At 44.2% G+C, this 19,234-nt stretch overlaps 1 pseudogene; it reads right to left on the bottom strand.

Moving 5' to 3' along the window:
* Positions 1-18,505: 18,505 nt before the first annotated feature.
* On the bottom strand, positions 18,506-19,080 carry LOC105533257 (annotated as a pseudogene).
* Between the last annotated feature and the right edge of the window lie 154 nt (positions 19,081-19,234).

Below are 19,234 nucleotides of genomic sequence, written 5' to 3'. Positions count from 1 at the left end.
AGACAGTAAACTGTCTAACCCTCGCCAGACCCCAATGTTAAATTACTGCCTGGACTATGCATGCTTTGCCCACTCTTTCCTCATCATGCCCTCTTGTCCCACCCCCCTCTTGGGACGAGACATCTTAACCTAACTCAAAACATCTATTCCCCTTCCCTTTCTCCAGGTGACCAGCTTCTACTCAAGGATCAACACCCTCCTCAAACTTTCCTGCTTCCTCACTAGTCTTCATCTTAACTGATTTTTCCCTTATAGACCCCATAGACACCCTCCTGCCCGACCCATCCCCCAACCAGTGGATTTCCTGACTTTTTACTCTCATAAAAGACCTAGCTTGGCAGGGTGCCCTTTGTAATTTCAGCAATGTTGAACTTACTCTCCACACGCTTGCCACCATTATTATGGTTCACTCTAATCCCCCTAGTTACCCCTACTAATCCTAACTTTGTATGCAGATTCTCTATAACTGAAACCTGGTCTACAGACAACCAGATACACTCAGTCATGCAGGGCACTGCAGATTGTGCCCCCCCCTCCAGGTTTGTCACTCTGCCTTCTCCCTAAATAAAATGTGGACTCATTAGGCCAGGACGAAGGACAGATACGGGGAAGGAGAGGCTGTAACCAGAAGGCAGTAGAAAGCCCAGACCTCCCCAAGGGCCTCTGCTGCACTCAATCCCTGTTGAGTCAGAGATAGAGAGAAGCCAGGAGGTAGGGGAGTTGGTGAGGGGAGCAGCCTTGGTGAGCGGGAGGTGGGGAGACAGAGACAGAGATGAAGAGATAGAGATGGAGAAAGATAGAGATGGAGAGAGACAGAGATGGAGGGAGACAGAGGTGGAGAGAGACAGAGACAGAGATGAGGAGAGACAGAAATGAAGAGAGACAGAGTAAGACAGAGATGGAGAGAGATAGATGAAGAGATACAGTGATGGACAGAGACAGAGATGGAGAGAGACAGACAGAGATGGGGAGAGACAGATGAAGAGCGACAGAGTGAGACAGAGATTCCTTTTTGCTACTCTACTCCAAACTCTTCATGGTGTAATTGCACTCAAGTTCCCAGCGAGACCCAGATGGCCCCCGTTGGAGGCTACTTTTAGTGTAACCAAACTCTATCTAAAACTCTTAACCATACCCCCATCACCCAATCCCTTTGTGTTCTGGTATCTTTAGTGCCTAGCTTAACCCTATATAGCGAAGAAAAATTGTCCGAACTAGTTTCCCAGCTCAGTCCCAGCAATAACATCCAAAAGCGGGCCGTTTTTCTTCCCTTAATTATTGGGGTTTCCCTAGCATCGTCCCTAGTAGCCTCAGGACTTGGAACAGGGGCCCTCACCCACTCAATTCAATCCACACAGACCCTCTCCACTCAGGTCCAGGCAGCCATAGAGGCTTCAGCTGAGAGCTTATCCTCTTTACAACGTCAAATCACCTCAGTGGCCCAGGTAGCAGCACAAAATAGACAGGCATTAGATCTTCTTACTGCTGAAAAAGGAGGGACATGCCTCTTCCTAGGAGAGGAGTGTTGCTACTACGTAAATGAATCAGGCCTGGTTGACACCAATGTCCAAACATTTAACAAGATCAAAAAAGAGCTTCAACAATTTAACGCCCCCTTCACCCCCGGACCACTGGTATGGCTGCTGCCCGTAGTACAGCAGATGCTCCCATTCCTAATTCCCATACTAATCCTCTGCCTTGCCTTATGTTTTGCTCCCATTTTAATAAAATTTCTCCAAGCCAGGGTCCAAGAAATCACCCGCATCACCTTCAACCAGATGCTCCTACATCCCTACGTCCAGATACCAACCACAGACCCTAACTACGCCCCTTAACAGCAGGAAGCAGCCAGACAGACAATGATGCCCCCAATCACTATAATCAATAAAAGGTTGGACTGTCTGGATGGGGGGAGAGGACAAAGACGACTAAGATGGCACATTTCCGGGTTCTTCATCACCAACTTACCCGCGCAGGAAAATGCAGCCCACGCCCGGGAAAAATACAGACCAACTGCACAGGTGCAACATGGCGTCCGATTGAGGAAACCAAAACTTACCTGGCCACACCTATGGAACGCCCCTGACACGCCTGTGTCCCACCTATTGCCCTCCCACTCCCAAGTCTTAGACAGAAAAGCCGCTCCTGGCAGGCGCGCGGCATGAACTTCCTCAGCCCCTCCTCATATGCGGACCTAGGAACCTCGCCCGAGAACGCCGGAGCGACTTCCTCGGCCTCCAGCACCGGAGACCGATGAACCTCGCCCTTTCTTCCTTCACATTGGCTAGCTAATAAAGTTTTTTTTTACCTTGCCTACTTGCCTTTTCTCTGGTGCCTGCTCTGGTGGTCGCATAAAACAAATCAGAAAGCATGTTTGAGATCCGGAACAAAATAATGGGTTGTGGAGGGGTTGTGGAGGGAGGTATTGAGGATAGCAGAGTATATGGCTTTGGCACCACAGGGTGGATAGGCAAAACAATTTGGTTGATAAGGTGAAGATGCTGAACTAACCTGTAAGGCTTGTCCGGTTTTTGGACAGGTAAAATTGGGGAATTGTAAGGAGAGTGTATAGGCTTTAAAAGGCCATGCTGTAACAGGCAAGTGATAACAGGCTTTAATCCTTTTAAAGCATGCTTTGGGATGGGATATTGGCATTGAGCAGGGTAATGTGATTAGGTTTTAATGGGATGGTAAGGGGTGAATCATTTGTCACCAAGGAGGAAGTGGAGGTATCCTATACTTGTGAATTAAGGTGGGGAGATACAAGAAGAGGATTGTGAATGAGGCTTTGAACTGGGGGACAAGGTGGCAATGAGGTGTGGCTGTAGCCCAGGAATAGTCAGGGAAGCAGATAATTTAGATAAAATGTCTTGACCTAATAAGAGAGCTGGGCAGGTGGAGATAACTAAAAAGGAGTGCTTAAGAGAGTGTTGTCTAAGTTGGCACCAGAGTTGGGGAGTTTTAAGAGGTTTAGCAGCCTGGCCATCATCATCCACAATAGTTATGGAGGTAAGGGAAGCAGGCCCTTGAAAAGAAGGTAATGTGGAGTAGCCTCCGTATTGATTAAGAAGGGGTCGGACTTACCCTCCGCTGTAAGAGTTACCCAAAGCTCAGTGTCTGTGAATGTCTAGGGGGCTTCCGAGGTGATCGGGCAGTGTCAGTCTTCAGCCGCTAAGTCGAGAAGATTTGGGAAGGAGTCAGTCAGAGCCTCAGGCCAATTGGACAGTCCAATTTCCAGTGGGGTCCCACACACATGGGACATGGCTCAGGAGGAATCCCGGGCTGTGGGCATTCCTTGGCCTAGTGACCAGATTTCCGGCACTTGAAGCAAGATCCTGGGGGAGGAAGTCCTGAAGGAACGCCTGACCACTGTGGCTTAGGCATTTTGAAGTTTTTGTGTGTTGGAGATATGGCTGGGGTTTCTCTCACAGCAGAGGAAGTAATTGCAACTCTTCTCTATTATTGTACACCTGGAAGGCGAGGTTAATTAAGTCCTGTTGTGGGGTTTGAGGGCCGGAATTTAATTTTTGGAACTTTTTCTAATGTCTGGAGCAGATTGGCTAATAAAATGCATATTGAGAATAAAATGGCCTTCCTCTGGGGTCTGGCTCACGAAACTAGTGGTTATCAGTGTGAGACTGGGCTAGAGAAAAAACTCTTTCCCGTTCATCTGGGGAGAGGGTAGAAGTTAGGATGACATTTAAGTCACTCCAGGTTAAACTGTAGGGCAGAGTTAGGTATTGGAATTCCTGTATATATTTAGTGGGGTCTGATGAGAAAGAGCCTAAACGCTGGCTAACATGGGAAAGGTCTGATAGAGAAAAAGGCACATACACCCTGACTATGCCTACAGCTCCAGCCACCTCTCTAAGAGGAAATTGTTGGGCAGGTGGGGGAGGGCTAGTCGCAGAATGAAACTAAGTCAGACCGGGTGTGAGGAGGGGAGGTGATAGAAGGATTATAGATTGGAGGAGCAGAGGCTGAGGAAAAATTGGGACCTTGCTCGGCCTGGCGAGGAGCAGCCTGGGGAGGAGGGGAGAGGTCAGATGGGTCTGTAGAAAAGGAAGATTCAAAAGACTCAGAGACGTCTGGGGTTGGGACTGAAGGGATAGGCGGGAGGGAAAGAAGAAAGATTTGGAACAAGTCTTATTGGGAGCAGAGACTAGGGAGGGACCAATGTGTAAAAGAATGCCTAGACGTCAGACACCTCAGACCATTTGCCCATTTTTTGACAAAAATTGTCTAGATCTTGTAGGATAGACAAATCGAAAGTGCCATTCTCTGGCCACTTGGAACTACTGTCGAGTTTGTATTGGGGCCAAGTGGTATTGCAGAAGAAAATAAGATGCTTAGATTTTAGGTCAGGTGAGAGTTGAAGAGGTTTTAAGTTCTTGAGAACACAGGCTAAGGGAGAAGAAGGAGGAATGGAGGGTGGAAGGTTGCCCATAGTGAATGAGGCAAGTTTAAAGAGAAGGGTAATGACATGGAGGAGGGGGATGGGGAGCAGCCCTGGGCTGCAACGTGGGTGAGCAGCCAAAGCAGGCATCCCTGCAATTGACTTGCCACCAAGGTAATGTGGGTGAGTGACCTAGGCAGGCGTCCCCATGGAGATCAGACACCAACGGAACGTGGGTGAGTAATCAGAGAGGCGACCCTGCAATGATTAAACACCAAGGGAAGGCTGCCTTCCCGAATCTGTGACTGGCACCGGAGTTTTGGGTCCACGGATAAAATGTGTCTCCTTTGTCTCTACCAGAAAATGAAAGGAATTGAAATTAAGAGAAGGGAGAGATTGAAGGGTGGCGCCAAGATTGAAAGGAGAAAGAGGTTGAGGAATAGTGAGAGAGGTTGGAGAAGAGAGTAAAAAAAGATTTAAAATTGGTGAGATGTTCCCTGGGGGGCTTGGACTGAGGACCCGAGGTCGTAGGTGGATCTCTTCATGGAGTGAGGGTGAGGACAAGGGACTGGTCTCCCAAAGGAGTCCCACTGACCTCGCTCTTCAGCACCAAATGTCTCATGTGTCCGTGTGAAGAGACCACCAAACAGGCTTTGTGTGAGTAACAAGGCTGTTTATTTCACCTAGATGCAGGCGGGCTGAGTCTGAAAACAGAGTCAGCAAGAGTGATGGGATTATAATGAGATCTTATAGGTTTTGGGATAGGTGGTGGAGTTAAGAGCAATGTTTCAGGGGCAGGGGTGGATCTCACAAAGTACATTCTCAAGGGTAGGGAGAATTACAAAGAATCTTCTTAAGCATGGGGGAGATTATAAAGAACCTCCTTACGGGTAGGGGAGATTGCAAAGTACATTGATCAGTTAGAGTGGGGCAGAAACAAATCACAGTGGTGGAATGTCATCAGTTAAGGCTATTTTCACTTCTTTTGTGGATCTTCAGTTGCATGGGGCCATCTGGATGTATACGTGCAGGTCACTGGAGATATGATGGCTTAGCTTGGGTTCAGAGGCCTGACAACTGGGAATTTCAAATATGTGGCAGATATTCATGGGACAGAGTAGAGTGTTGCATAGCTGCTGTCTTTTTTTTTTTTTTTTTTTGAGATGGAGTCTCGATTCTTCTCCCGGGCTGGAGTGCAATGATGTGATCTTGGCTCACTGCAACCTCTGTCTCCCGGGTTTAGGCAATTCTCCTGCCTCAGCCTCCCCAGTAGCTGGGATTTGTACAGGCATGTGACACTACGCCCTGGTAATTTTTGTATTTTTAGTAGAGAGGGGGGTTTCACCCTGTTTTCCAGGCTGGTTTCGAACTGCTGATCTCCAGTGATCCACCTGCCTCAGCCTCCCAAAGTGCCGTGATTACAGGCATGAGCCACTGCACCCGGCCACATAGCCGCTTTTAAGAGATCTCAAATGATAACACTGTAGGGCATGTTTGCTTCATCTTTTCTTTGCATGAATGTATTAATTCTTCAAATAGCGAAATGTTTAATAAAACATCGCCCCTCCCATTTTTTTTGTTTTTTTGGTTGTTGTTGTATTTTTTTTTTTTTTGAGACAGAATCTTGCTCTGTTGCCCAGAGCGGAGTGCAGTGGCGTGATCTCAGCTCACTGCAACCTCCGCCTCCCAGTTTCAAGTGATTCTCCTACCTCAGCCTCCTGAGTAGCTGGGATTACAGGTGCCTGCCACCACGCCCGGCTAATTTTTTTTGTCCTTTTAGTAGGGACAGGGTTTCACCATATTGGCCAGGCTGGTCTTGAACTCCTGACCTTGTGATCTGCCCACCTTGGCCTCTCAAACTGCCAGGATTAGAGGCGTAAGCCACTGCGCCCTGCCTGCCCCTCCTCTTAAAAATAAAATCACTTTGTTAGGCTGGGGGCGGTGGCTCATGCCTGTAATCACAGCACTTTGGGAGGCCGAGGCAGATGTCAGGAGTTCGAGACCAGCCTGGCCAATATGGTGAAACTCCATCTCTATTAAAAATACAAAAAATTAGCCAGGTGTGGTGGTGAAGACCCAGGTGCTCCGGAGAATAAGGCAGTAGAATTGCTTGAAACCAGGTGGCAGAGGTTGCAGTGAACTGAGGTTGCACCACTGCACTCTAGCCTGGGTGACGAGAGTGAAACTCCGTCTCAATAAATAAATAAATCAATAAATCACTTTGCTAGCTTCAGTCAACACATATCTTGAGGACTCACTCTGTAACAGGCACTGGGCCTGGTTGCTGAATTTTTAGAGTAGAACAAAAGAAAAACTTTAATGCAGTCTTGTAGCTCATGTATCAGTCTCAGTTAATTCTTTTAACCAACTGCTATTATCCCTGTTACTTGTACTATACCATACAAATTCATGGGAAATACCAGTTCTTGAGTGTCCAACAGTGAATTATTGTGATGACTTTTTCTTTTTTTCTTTTTTTTTTCTCCCTGAAATGGAGTCTCACTCTGTTGCCCAGGCTAAAGTGCAGTGGCACGATCTTGGCTCACTGCAACCTTTGCCTCCTGGGTTCAAATGATTCTCCTGCCTCAGCCTTCCAAGTAGCTGGGATTACAGGCACACGCCACCATGCCTGGCTAAATTTTGTATTTTTAGTAGAGATGGGATTTCACCATGTTGGCCAGGCTGGTCTCGAACTCCTGACCTCAAGTGATCTGCCCGCCTCGGCCTCCCAAAGTGCTGGAATTACAGGCGTAAGCTACCCCAGTCAGAATTTTTAATACAATTGTTTAATTTCTATTTTAATTTACTCCTGCAAGCCAACAGACTTCCTGGCCATTTTCTCAACTGGCAAAGCATGACAATGGAATGAAAAATAATTCTATGATTTTTTTTTTTTTTTTTTAAGAAGGAGTTTCACTCTTGTTTGCCCAGGCTGGAGTGCAATGGCACGATCATGGCTCACTGCAACCACGGCCTCCCAGGTTCAAGCAATTCTCCTGCCTCAGCCTTCCTAGTAGCTGGGATTATAGGCATGTGCCACCACGCCCAACCAATTTTGTATTTTTAGTGGAGATGAGGTTTCTTCATGTTGGTCAGGCTGGTCTCGAACTCCTGACCTCGGGTGATCCGCCCGCCTCCGCCTCCCAAAGTGCTGGGATTACAGGCGTGAGCCACCACGTCCGGCAATAATTTTATAATTTGTGTACTCATTAGTAATAAATACTTCTAAGCACTGAGCCATATAAGTGCTTCTGTGGATTAACCGATTTCATGCTCACAACATATGAGCAGTATATTGACATACATTAAAGAAAACCTTTAATGCAGTCTTGTAGCTCATATACCAACATTTATATCTGTCTCAGTTAACTATTTTAACCAACTGCTATTATCCCTATTACTTGTACTATACCATATAAATTCATGGGAAATACCAGTTCTTGAGTGTCCAACAGTGAATTATTGTGATGACTTTTTCTTTTTTTCTTTTCTTTTCTCCCTGAGATGGAGCCTCACTCTGTCGCCCAGGCTGGAGTGCCCATACAGTTTATTGACATACATTTCATAGACACTTAGTAACTTGAGAAACCACAGGACAGAGAAAGCTTCAGGGGCTAGATCTGAACTCAGACTTGTTTGACTGCCCTACTTCCATGCTACCGTGCCTCTCATAAATGAAACCTAGCTTGAAAAGCAAATAGATACCTTGGCATTTCATATCTGTGTTTGCTATTTTAATGTCAAATCTGAAGGGGCTTCTTATTCCCTACATGTTGCATAGATGTTGGGGTTCTCTAGAGTTCTGTCCTTGGCCAACAGCCTTTTTTTTCCCTTCTTCCACAGTCTCCCTGGGTGACAGCAACCTCTTTCTTGGGTTTAAATACCAGCTCTGTGTGAAGACTCTTAAGCTGAGACCTAACCGCTGTCTTTTTTTTTTTTTTTGAGACGGAGTCTCACTTTGTCGCCCAGGCTGGAGTGCAACAGCGTGATCTCGGCTCACTGCAACCTTTGCCTCCTGGGCTCAAGCAGTTCTCCTGTGTCAGCCTCCCTGGTAGCTGGGATTACAGATGCACACCACCAAGCCCGGCTAATTTTTGTATTTTTAGTAAAGACGGGGTTTCACCATGTTGACCAGGCGGGTCTCGAACTCCAGACCTCAGGTGATCCACCTGCATCGGCTTCCCAAAGTGCTGGGATTACTGGTGTGAGCCACTGAGCCCAGTCTGTCTTAAGTTTAAAATTCATGTGTTCAGATACTTACGATAAAACTCAAAATGTCAAAACCGAGCACATCATTTCTCCCCAGTCTGCTCCGCCTTTTGTATTTACTACTCCAGTGAAATATCCACCCAGTCACAGGTGCCAGAGGCAAGTCTTCCCAGCTTCCCTGCTCTGCCTCATCCCAACATCAAATCAATCAATCCATAAGGCTTGCCAATATTTTCTCTTACACTGTTTTTGAGTCTGTCCTGTCTGTTTCATCTCAGCTGCCATGGGCTTAGTTCAAGATCTTGTCATTTCAGTCCTCTTAACAATCCTTTGTAACTCCACACCCTGAAAAACCATCATTGACACCTTGGTGTTATTTCCTTCCACTGAAAAAATTGTATTAGTAATGTCATGTCTTTAGACAAATTATTTAGCCTCCCTGTGCCTCAGTCTTCTCATCTAGAAAATGGGAATGGTAATAATGCCTACTTCACAGTTTTGAGGATTAATATTTACAACAGGGCCTGACACAGAGTACTATATAAGTGTTAAATACTATTTGTATATATAGTAATCCTAGCTAACTGCAAAACTGAAAGATTAAAATCTCATAGAAAGAAAACTGTGAAATAACATTAAGTATATGTATAATCAAAACAATAAATAAAAGGCCAGGCATAATGGCTCATGCCTATAAGCCCAGCACTTTGGTAGGTTGAGGCAGGTGGATTGCTTGAGCCCGGGAGTTCTAGGCTAGCCTTGGCAACATGGTGAAACCTTGCTTCTACAAAAAAATACAAAAAATTTAGCTGGGCATGGTGGCACACACTTGTGGTACCAGCTACTCAGGAGGCTGAGTGGGGAGGATCACCTGAGCCTGGTGAAGTTGAGATTGTAGTGAGCTGTGATTGAGCCACTGCACTCCAGTTTAGGAGACAGAGTGAGACCCTATCGCAAAAATAAATAAATAATAATAAACAAAAGTTCTAGAAAGCATTCATTTCAAAAACAAAGCTGACACAACCACTAAAAACCCATTCTCTTGAATCTCATTCTTGAATTATTCAAAAAAACATCACTGTTACATAGTTATTTGTTAAGGCCAATTTACCCATAATTTTACCAACATTTATTATACTGAGATATATATACACACACACACATATACATACACAGGTTGAGCATCCCTAATCTGAGAATCTGAAATGCTACAAAATCCAAAACTTTTTCAATTCCAACATAATGCTGCAAGTGGAAAATTCCACGCCTGACCTCATGTGACAGGTCGCAGTCAAAAGTTTGTACAGTCTGGGCAAAGTGGTTCACAGCACTTTGGGAGACTGAGGTGGGTAGATCACCTGAGCTCAAGAGTTCAAGATTAGCCTGTGCAACATGGTGAAACCCCGTCTCTACCAAAAATACAAAAAATTAGCTGGCATCAATCGCTGATGTGCTAGGATCTCTTGAGCCTGGGAGGCAGAGATTGCAGTGAGCAGAGATTGCAGCACTGCACTCCAACCTTGTGTAACAGAATGAGATGCTGCCTCAAAAAGAAAAAACAAAAAAGTTTGCACAGTCAAAACTTTGTTTCATGCACAAAATTACTAAAAATATTGTATAAGGCTGGGTGCGGGTAGCTCACACCTGTAATCCCAGCACTTTGGGAGGCCGAGGTGGGCGGATCACAAGGTCGGGAGTTTGAGACCAGCCTGGCCAACATGGTGAAACCCCATCTCTACTAAAAATACAAAAATTAGCCGGGTGTGGGGGCGCATGCCTGTAGTCCCAGGTACTCGAGAGGCAGAGGCAGAAGAATCGCTTGAACCTGGGAGGCAGAGGTTGCAGTGAGCCGATATCGTGCCACTGCACTCCAGCCTGTGTGACAGAGCGAGACTCCGTCTAAAAAATATATATATATATGTGTGTGTGTATATATATATAAATCGCCTTCAGTCTACGTGTAAGATGTATATGAAACATAAATGAATGTCATGTTTAGACTCATGTTAGACTTAGTACCATCCCCAAGATAGCTCATTATGTGTATGTAAATATTCTGATATCTGAAATACTTCTGGTCCCAAGCATTTCCAATGAGAGATATTCAACCTGTATATATAACTGTATATGCATCCTCCATCATGCCATTCTCTCACATCTCAGCAAAATGTTGTATAAACAGCCAGGTATTTTCATGTAGTTATACCTTTGCTTTTTCTACGCCATTTTCTTATACGAACAGGGAGATGCAGAAGCATAAAAGAGGTGGAGCAATAGTCACATTCGTTTGTTCAGGGGGAGTGAATATAACCATGAGTATGGAAATAATTAGCATTTGGAGTAGATTACAATTTAAAAGTTTGTGTCTTGCCTTTTATTTCCTATCATAAAATAATGTTTTCCTGTATTAAAAAAACTTTTCAGCCGAGTAGTGGCTCATGCCTGTAATCCCAACACTTTGCCCAAGGCAGGCAGATCACTTGAGGTCAGGAGTTCAAGACCAGCCTGACCAACCTGGCGAAACTCTGTCTCTATTAAAAATACAAAAATTAGCTGGGAGTGGTGGCTTATGCCTCTAATCCCAGCATTTTAGGAGGCTGAGGCGGGCAGATTACATGAGCTCAGGAGTTCAAGAATAGCTTGACCAACATGGTGAAACCCTGTCTCTACTAAAAATACACAAAAATTGGCCAGGCGCGATGGCGTATGCCTGTAGTCCCAGCTACGTGGGAGGCTGAGGCAGGAGAATTGTTTGAACCCAGGAGGTAGAGGTTGCAGTGAGCCGAGATCTTGCCACTGCACTCAAGCCTAGGCAACAGAACAAGATTTTATCTCAAAAACAACAACAACAACAACAACAACAAAAACACTTTTTACTGCATCACTGTAGGTAATTTTGACTTCATTTGGCATTGAACATTTTTCTTCACAATACTTACTATCGTGGAAGATTGGGCTTCTCCTGTAATTAACTTTTCATTATTCCTATAGACATTACAAGTATATTTCCCTTGGTATCATGAATGTATCCAGTTCACAACTGTGGTCTTTTTTTGAGCAATTCAAGTGGGTTGCTATCAGGTTGTGCATCCATATAGAGCTCTGCAGTTGCAGACAAACCTCTAAATAAATTTAGAATTCGTAAGAATTCCTGCAGGTTCTTACTTTTGAATCTTTATCTTGGTGAGAGAAGAAAGGAAATGTCCCCTTCCTATAACTAAAAGGAAGCAACATTTACTTAAAGCAAATGCCTCACGCCAGGTGTGGTGGCTCACACCTGTAATCCCAGCACTTTGGGAGGATGAGGCGGGTGGATCGCCTGAGGATAGGAGTTCGAGACCAGCCTGGACAACATAGTGAAACCCTGTGTCTACTAAAAATACAAAAAAATTAGCTGGGCGTGGTGGTGGGCGCCTGTAGTCCCAGCTACTCTCTCTAGAAGCTGAGGCAGGAGAATCACTTGAACCTGGGAGGTGGAGGTTGCAGTGAGCTGAGATCACACCATTGCACTCCAGCCTGTGCAACAGAGCGAGACTTCATTTGGAAAAAGAAAAAAAAAACAAAAAAACAAACAAAGAAAATAAAGGAAAAAACCACAAATGAATAAAATAGAAAAGCTAATAAATCCTGTAATAGGGAATTGAATGAAGCCCACTACCAACAAAAAAAAATTTTTTAAGCCTAAAAATCAAACTCAACTAACACAATGCCAATATTTTGTTGTTTCCTAGTGTGATCAAATCTCAAAGACAAAAATGGTTATCATATAGCCAGGCGCAGTGACTCATGTCTATAATCCCACCACTCTGGGAGGCTGAGGTGGGCAGATCACTTGAGATCAGGAGTTCAAGACCAGCCTGGCCAACATGGTGAAATCCCCTCTCTACTAGAAATATAAAAAGTTAGCCAGGCATGGTGGTGGGTGCCCACAATCCCAGTTACTTGGGAAGCTGAGGCAGGAGAATCACTTGAACCCGGGAGGTGGAGGTGGCATGAGCCAAGATGGCACTACTGTACTCCAACCTGGATAGCAGAATGAGACTCTGTCTCAAAAATAAATAAATAAATAAATAAATAAATAAATAAATAAATAAATGCCTATCATAGTGTTTTGACTCTGTCCTGGCCAAGTCCAAACAGAAAAAAATTAAAAATACCTTGCACAGCACACATTGTTTAAGCAGTAGGAGAATTGCTTATTTTTGCTTTTTGGACCTCTCTGCTATTGCATTGTTTTTACAACTTCTCCATGCTAAGTCTAAGGATGCATGCAAAATTATGCAGAGTTTGGATTCTAGGCCAGGAGTTTCAAATGATGGGATTTGTGGCACTAAGTCTGGGATTCTAGAATGAAAGGATATGGAATTTGCCCAGGAGTCAGCTGGGCAAGTACAATTTATACACGTAAGCATGTACATTAATAAATAGTAATAGATATCTTTATAATTGTGGAACATGCTGGAAAAATAATGGACCCAGAGGAAAATTCTGAAGGCAACCACTTTTGGCGGTGGTAGTCTTGCTGGGGATGAAATATCTAATAGTGTCCCCATTTTTACGCTGTAGTCTTATTTTTTGCTTTTTCCCTGATTTCACATTGTGGGGTGTTTTCACAGTGTGGTTTGAGCAGAATATTAGTATTGGGTTTTCAAAGATGTATACTTTGATCTTAGTTTAAAACTGTACCCAAAAAAGCTTAAAGTGTGGAAAATGGTGCAGCCAGCCTAGATGTTTCTGCATCTGTGTCTGGGCCAGAATGCTGGAGGCGTACAGGAAATTATATCTGAAAGAGTAAGCAGTGGGGCTGGGTGTGGTGGCTCAGGCCTGTAATGCTGACACTCTGGGAGGCTAAGGTGGGAGGATCATTTGAATCCAGGAGTTTGAGACCAGCCTGGGCAACATGAGACCTTATCTCTACAAAAAATTTTTAAAAATTAGCCTGGTGTGGTGGTATGCCTGTAGTTCCAGCTACTTGGGTGACTGAGGTAGGAGGGTCACTTAAGCTCTGGAGGACAAGGCTGCAGTGAGCCATGATTGTGCCACTGCACTCCAGCCTGGGTGACAGAGTGAGACCCTATCTCAAAATAAAATAAAATAAAATAAAATGAAAAAGAAAAAAAAATAAAAAAAGAGTAAGCAGAGGCCCCCATCTCTACTGTTCTGTTGGATTTCCTATGCACACTGATGAGATAACCCAGCTCCCTCTCCTCTTCTTACCCCCAAAGTCAGGGCAGTTACACGCAGGCTGTGTCCTTTAGTTCAGTCCTTGACCTTCAGAAGAAATCTGTGTAAAATGGAATATTCCATGCGATGATGGAGATTTTCCTCCTATCAATCATTTTCCTCTTCCTCTAATAGAGCTCTGCACTTTCATTTTTCTGATGTTTTAGCCTGTGACCATTCCACAGGGATTGCGAGGAAGAAAACAATGATCCCTCACCAACTGCATAAAACTCCAGGATTTCTCTTCCATGACCTCCTCCTTCACTCTTTTGTTCCTTGTTTGGAAAACGCTTCCTGAAGGCCGGGCGCGGTGGCTCAAGCCTGTAATCCCAGCACTTTGGGACGCCGAGACGGGCGGATCACGATATCAGGAGATCGAGACCATCCTAACATGGGCTAACATGGTGAAACCCCGTCTCCACTAAAAAATACAAAAAAGTAGCCGAGCGAGGTGGCGGGCGCCTGTAGTCGCAGCTACTCGGGAGGCTGAGCCAGGAGAATGGCGTAAACCCAGGAGGCGGCGCTTGCAGTAAGCTGAGATCCGGCCACTGCACTCCAGCCTGGGCGACAGAGCGAGACTCCGTCTCAAAAAAAAAAAAAAAAAAAAAAAAAAAAAAAAAAGGGACAATGCTTCCTGAGTCTTATCTCCAGGTGCCTGGCTTTTTTGGCAAGCTTTTTAATCAGCTATTTCCCACTTCTGGAGCAATGACATGGGCTGGAATTTGAATCCTTTTCAAGGGGTCTCAGAGAGTCCTAGTGACAGGTCACAGGCTATCTCTCCTCGAGATTTCACCCCTGCCAGCCAGTCCTGTCCTGGTGCCATGGATCTGAATCCAAGATCTGCTATTGCTGTCTTTACTTGCTAGAATATAGGTCATAGTTTTTTTTAGGCTGAGGAACTTCTGACTGATTTCCAACACTCCTCCACATTATTTAAGTTCTTTTTAATCTTCCATATTGTTTTAGTTACTGAATTTTGTTTTTTCTTTCTTTTTTTTTTCAGATTCCCCCTTTTTTTTTTTTTAAGACAAAGTCTCACTCTATTGCCCAGGCTGGGTGATCTTGGCTCACTGCAACCTCTGCCTCTGGGGTTCAAGCGATTCTCCTGCCTCAGCTTCCCAAGTGGCTGGGATTACAGGCATATACCACCACTCTCAGCTAATTTTTGTATTCTTAGTAGAGATGGGGTTTCACCATGTTGGCCAGGCTGGTCTTGAACTCCTGATCTCGGGTGACCCACCTGCCTCAGCCTCCCAAAATGCTGCGATTACAGGCGTGAGCCACCACGCCCAGCCCTGTGCCTAATTTGTAAATTAAACTTTATCATAGGTATCTATAAGAAAAAACGTAGTATACATAAAGTTCAGTACTATCTGCAGGTGCAGGCATCTACTGGGGTCTTGGAAGTATCCTCCAAGATAAGTAAGCATTACTGTTTTGTGTGACTTTGCTTATTAGTTGTAGATGGAAAAATAAGTGTATTGAAGAGGTTATCTCTACTAAATATTTAAGAGTTTTTAAGAACAGGCATTTAAACTAATGTTTCAGAGGCATAGAATCATTTTCAGACTCATAGCTAGAAGGGGCCTTAGAGGACAGATCATGTAGTATTACCTTATTTTACAGATGATGAAGCTGGTGTCTTAGTGTATAAATAACTTTCTCACATTCATACAACTGGTTAGTGATAAAATGAGGATGAGGTATGGTTTTCCTCGCAAGACTCCCAGCACTTTTCCTATCACACTGATTTTTGTATACATGTTATCACTCCCCAAAGTCATAAGTTAATGGAAGACAGAGGTCATATCCATTCATCTCAATTTTTTTAACCTTTTTTTTTGAGACAGAATCTTACTCTGTCACCCAGGTTGGCATGCTGTGTCATGATCTCGGCTCACTGCAACCTCTGCCTCCTGGGTTCAAGCAATTCTCCTGCCTCAGCCTCCCAAGTAGCTGGGATTACAGGCACACACCACCACACCCGGCTAATTTTTTGTATTTTTAGTAGAGATGGGGTTTCACCATATTGGCCAGGCTGGTCTTGAACTCCTGACTTCATGATCTGCCCACCTCGGCCTCCCAAAGTGCTGGGATTACAGGTGTGAGCCACTGCACCCAGCCTCATCTCAGTTTTTATGAAAGATAAAAAATTAGAATTCCTGGCAAATACAGCTGCCAAATAGCAGATGCTTAGTTAATTCTCTTTGAATTGAGTTCTTAGATGATGAAACATTCTTTTTCTTGGTCTCATGTTCATGAGAAACCACTCTATTCATTGAATATTTACTGATGTCTTACTATGTGCCAAGTACCAGACTAAGATAAAAAATGAGAATTAAAATGAAGATCTACTTTCAGTTTTGGGTCTATATTAAAATATTACTGTGAGGGTGTTCAATTCTCAATTAGAAAGGGAAGGAAGTGATTTTTTAGCTGAGCAATTTCCCTTTTATAGACTCATTTGCATTTCCTAAAATTTTAGTGCTAACAGGAACTTAGGTTACCTAAGATCACATTGTCAGTAAATGGCAAATCAAGGATGAGAGTGAACATCATCAGCTCCCTCAAAATCCAATATTCCTTCCATTACAAATAATCTCTTTCTTTTGCATTTTTGGAATAACATATACAATAGTTAAATTTATGAGTGTTAATAAAATGGAAATCCATGTTTCTTCTGGATTAGATATCAAAACACCTGAAGAAGGATATGGAAAGAAAGTGGGACGGAAGAACGGAACCATTAACTCTTAGTGAAAAGAGCAGAAGATGCCCTAATCATCTGTGTCGATTTATGGAATATTACACGCGCATGCCACCATGTCTGGCTAATTTTTATATTTTAGTAGAGGTGAGGTTTTGCCATGTTGGCCAGGCTGGTCTCAAACTTCTGGCCTCAAGTGATCTGTCTGCCTTGGCCTCCCAAAGTGCTGGGATTACAGGTGTGAGCCACCTCCCCGGGCCTAAATTAAAAAAAAAAGATTAAAAAAAAAAAATTTAAAATATAACAGAGACAAGGTCTCGCTATGCTGCCCAGGCTGGTCTCAAACTCCTGGGTTCAAGCCATCTGCCTGTCTTGGCCTCTCAATATGTGGGGATTACAGGTGTGAGCCACCACGCCCAGCTGAAAATATGTTTTGACTCTGCACTTTCATCCTTGGATACCAATGTACTTTGTAAGCATTAATTGGCTGTTATCTAACCTTGTGTCTTAAGGGCATAGACTGTTATTTCTTCATCCCACAGAGGAATGAACTCAGTTCCAGAGAGGTTTGGAGAATTATCCCAGCATAGCGCATAAGTGTGATTAAGCCAAGCAAAATTTAAGCCTAGGAGCTTAAATTCCTGTTAAGGATTTGGCCACCTTGATGTGATCTGGGAATTTGGAAGTTGTGCAATCCTTATGGTTTTTTTCCAGCTCTCAAGCAAGCACTAAGGAGGTAAAGAGAAGGCTACCCTTCATTAAACTCTGTCTGGCCCTTTGCTGGGTTAGCTCATTTAATCCTCCCAGCAAATATTTCCCCATTTCACAGATAAGGAAAGTTTCAGAGGTTAAGTAACTTCTGCAAATTCACATACTTATAGTAAGAGGCAGAGTCAGAATTGAAACCTTTCTTTCTGACTTCTTGAGTTCATGTGCTTCGTGGAAACCATGAAATTATAAATTTGGACACCTGGCCTCTAGGCTGATTTTGCCACCAAACTGAAATAACACTGATCAAAAGAGACACCAATCCAGATCCATAATCATCTCCAGCCCCTTTGCTTGGTCAGGGGCTTCCTTAGCTTATTCATCACTTCACACGGGGACACAAGTGGATCCACGTAGTAGGCCTCCTGACTTCATCTTTCTTCCCTGCATAAATATCATTCATTTGACTATTTTATGTTTTACCATATGCTAGAGCATTGCAAAATTTGATACATTATTTTGAAAAATTGGAACTCCAAGATGAATGCTGTTAAGAATCAATCCAAACATATGGATGTTTTTCATATGTAGAAATAATCCACATAGAGATAGTCATGTGACCTGTCTGTCCTCCTAAATCTCATCAGGAGGACTTCCCTAAGCTGGTGAGAGGATGTTGAGGGGGAATTGCCTGGAGGGAGATGATTTAAAAGGAGACTTAAAAGGCCTAAGCATGGGGGTGGGAAAAGGCCTTAATAACCAGGAATTCAGGGGGACTTGAGGATGAGGAGCTAAGTCTGGCAGAGATGGGGATGGTGGAGAGTTAGAACAGGGGAGGAAAAGGTGGATTCTGGCTTATCTGCTCACAGCAGCTCTTGCACGTAACTTAGGGCCTTTTCACATTCCGGGAGGTGGCAGTGCCCTCAGCCAGGTATAGAGACCTGTTGGGTTGGTTGGTTTGTCTTTTACCCCCTTTTGAATAGCAGCCCCCTGTGGCAGGCTGATGCCTTGGAGAATATCATTGTACTTGCTTCATGCCAGGCATGACGTGTTTTCAAACTGCAGACTCTAGGACACTAAGCCTGCTGCCTTCTCAGATGGAAATTTCTTTTCATTTTTCAGCAGGTCATTCACAGTCCCCACCTCATTCAGCCTCCATGGATGCTGCTGCCCTCACAGTTCTCCTAAATGCCAAATCCCCAGCACTCTGTGTCCCTGGCCCACTGAGTCATATATTTTATTTTAGTTTTAGTTTTTTAAACTCAAACATTATTTGTTACATAGGTATTTATTACACAATGATGGACTTTTACTGATAACTCGTGACGGGCTTTAAGATAGGATTCCTGGTAACAAGTACGGGCACCAGGGCTTCTAAACGTTCTGGATTGGCAGCGACGGGGGTCAGCCACCACCAGGGTCCAGCCATACTGGATGAGGATGTCTTTGACATTCTTGGAAGCCACTTCCACATATTTCTGGTAACAGGCCACCGGGGCTTTGGAGATGGACTGACAGCATGAATCTGGGCTACCTGACCAGAACCCTTCACTAGGACATGGATGTCCATGCCAGCAAATCACTCCTTGCCCAGAAGCAGAACTGGTTCCAGCAGCTTGTAATGCAGTGTGCATGGCTCCATCATCTCCAGGGGCCGCCTGTTCACTTCCATGAGGCCACTGCCATGTTTGAAGCTCGCCATGACTGTGGTCATCTTCCTCTGTCCAAAGACCTGCATGGACTGCAGCAGGCTCTTAGCTATGGGCGTAGATGAGAGATCCTCACCATGCAGCACTGCCCCTGGAAAAGCCGATGTCATATATTTCAATGCACCCATTTTATAGAACATATGGGGATACCTTAGAGTTCTTTCTGTTTTCTTTATTGAAATATAGCCAAAAAGTTCATGGACCCATAACACACAAGGAACTAGCAAGTGATAGATTCTTCTTATTTCTCAGTGTCTTGTCTGATGCAATCTGATTTTGGAT

This window comes from Mandrillus leucophaeus, unplaced genomic scaffold (genome assembly GCF_000951045.1).
Source record: "Mandrillus leucophaeus isolate KB7577 unplaced genomic scaffold, Mleu.le_1.0 Scaffold1233, whole genome shotgun sequence".
In the NCBI taxonomy this organism is placed as follows: domain Eukaryota; kingdom Metazoa; phylum Chordata; class Mammalia; order Primates; family Cercopithecidae; genus Mandrillus; species Mandrillus leucophaeus.
Note: the sequence above shows the minus strand (reverse complement) of the source record. Positions and strands in the feature narration are given on the sequence as shown.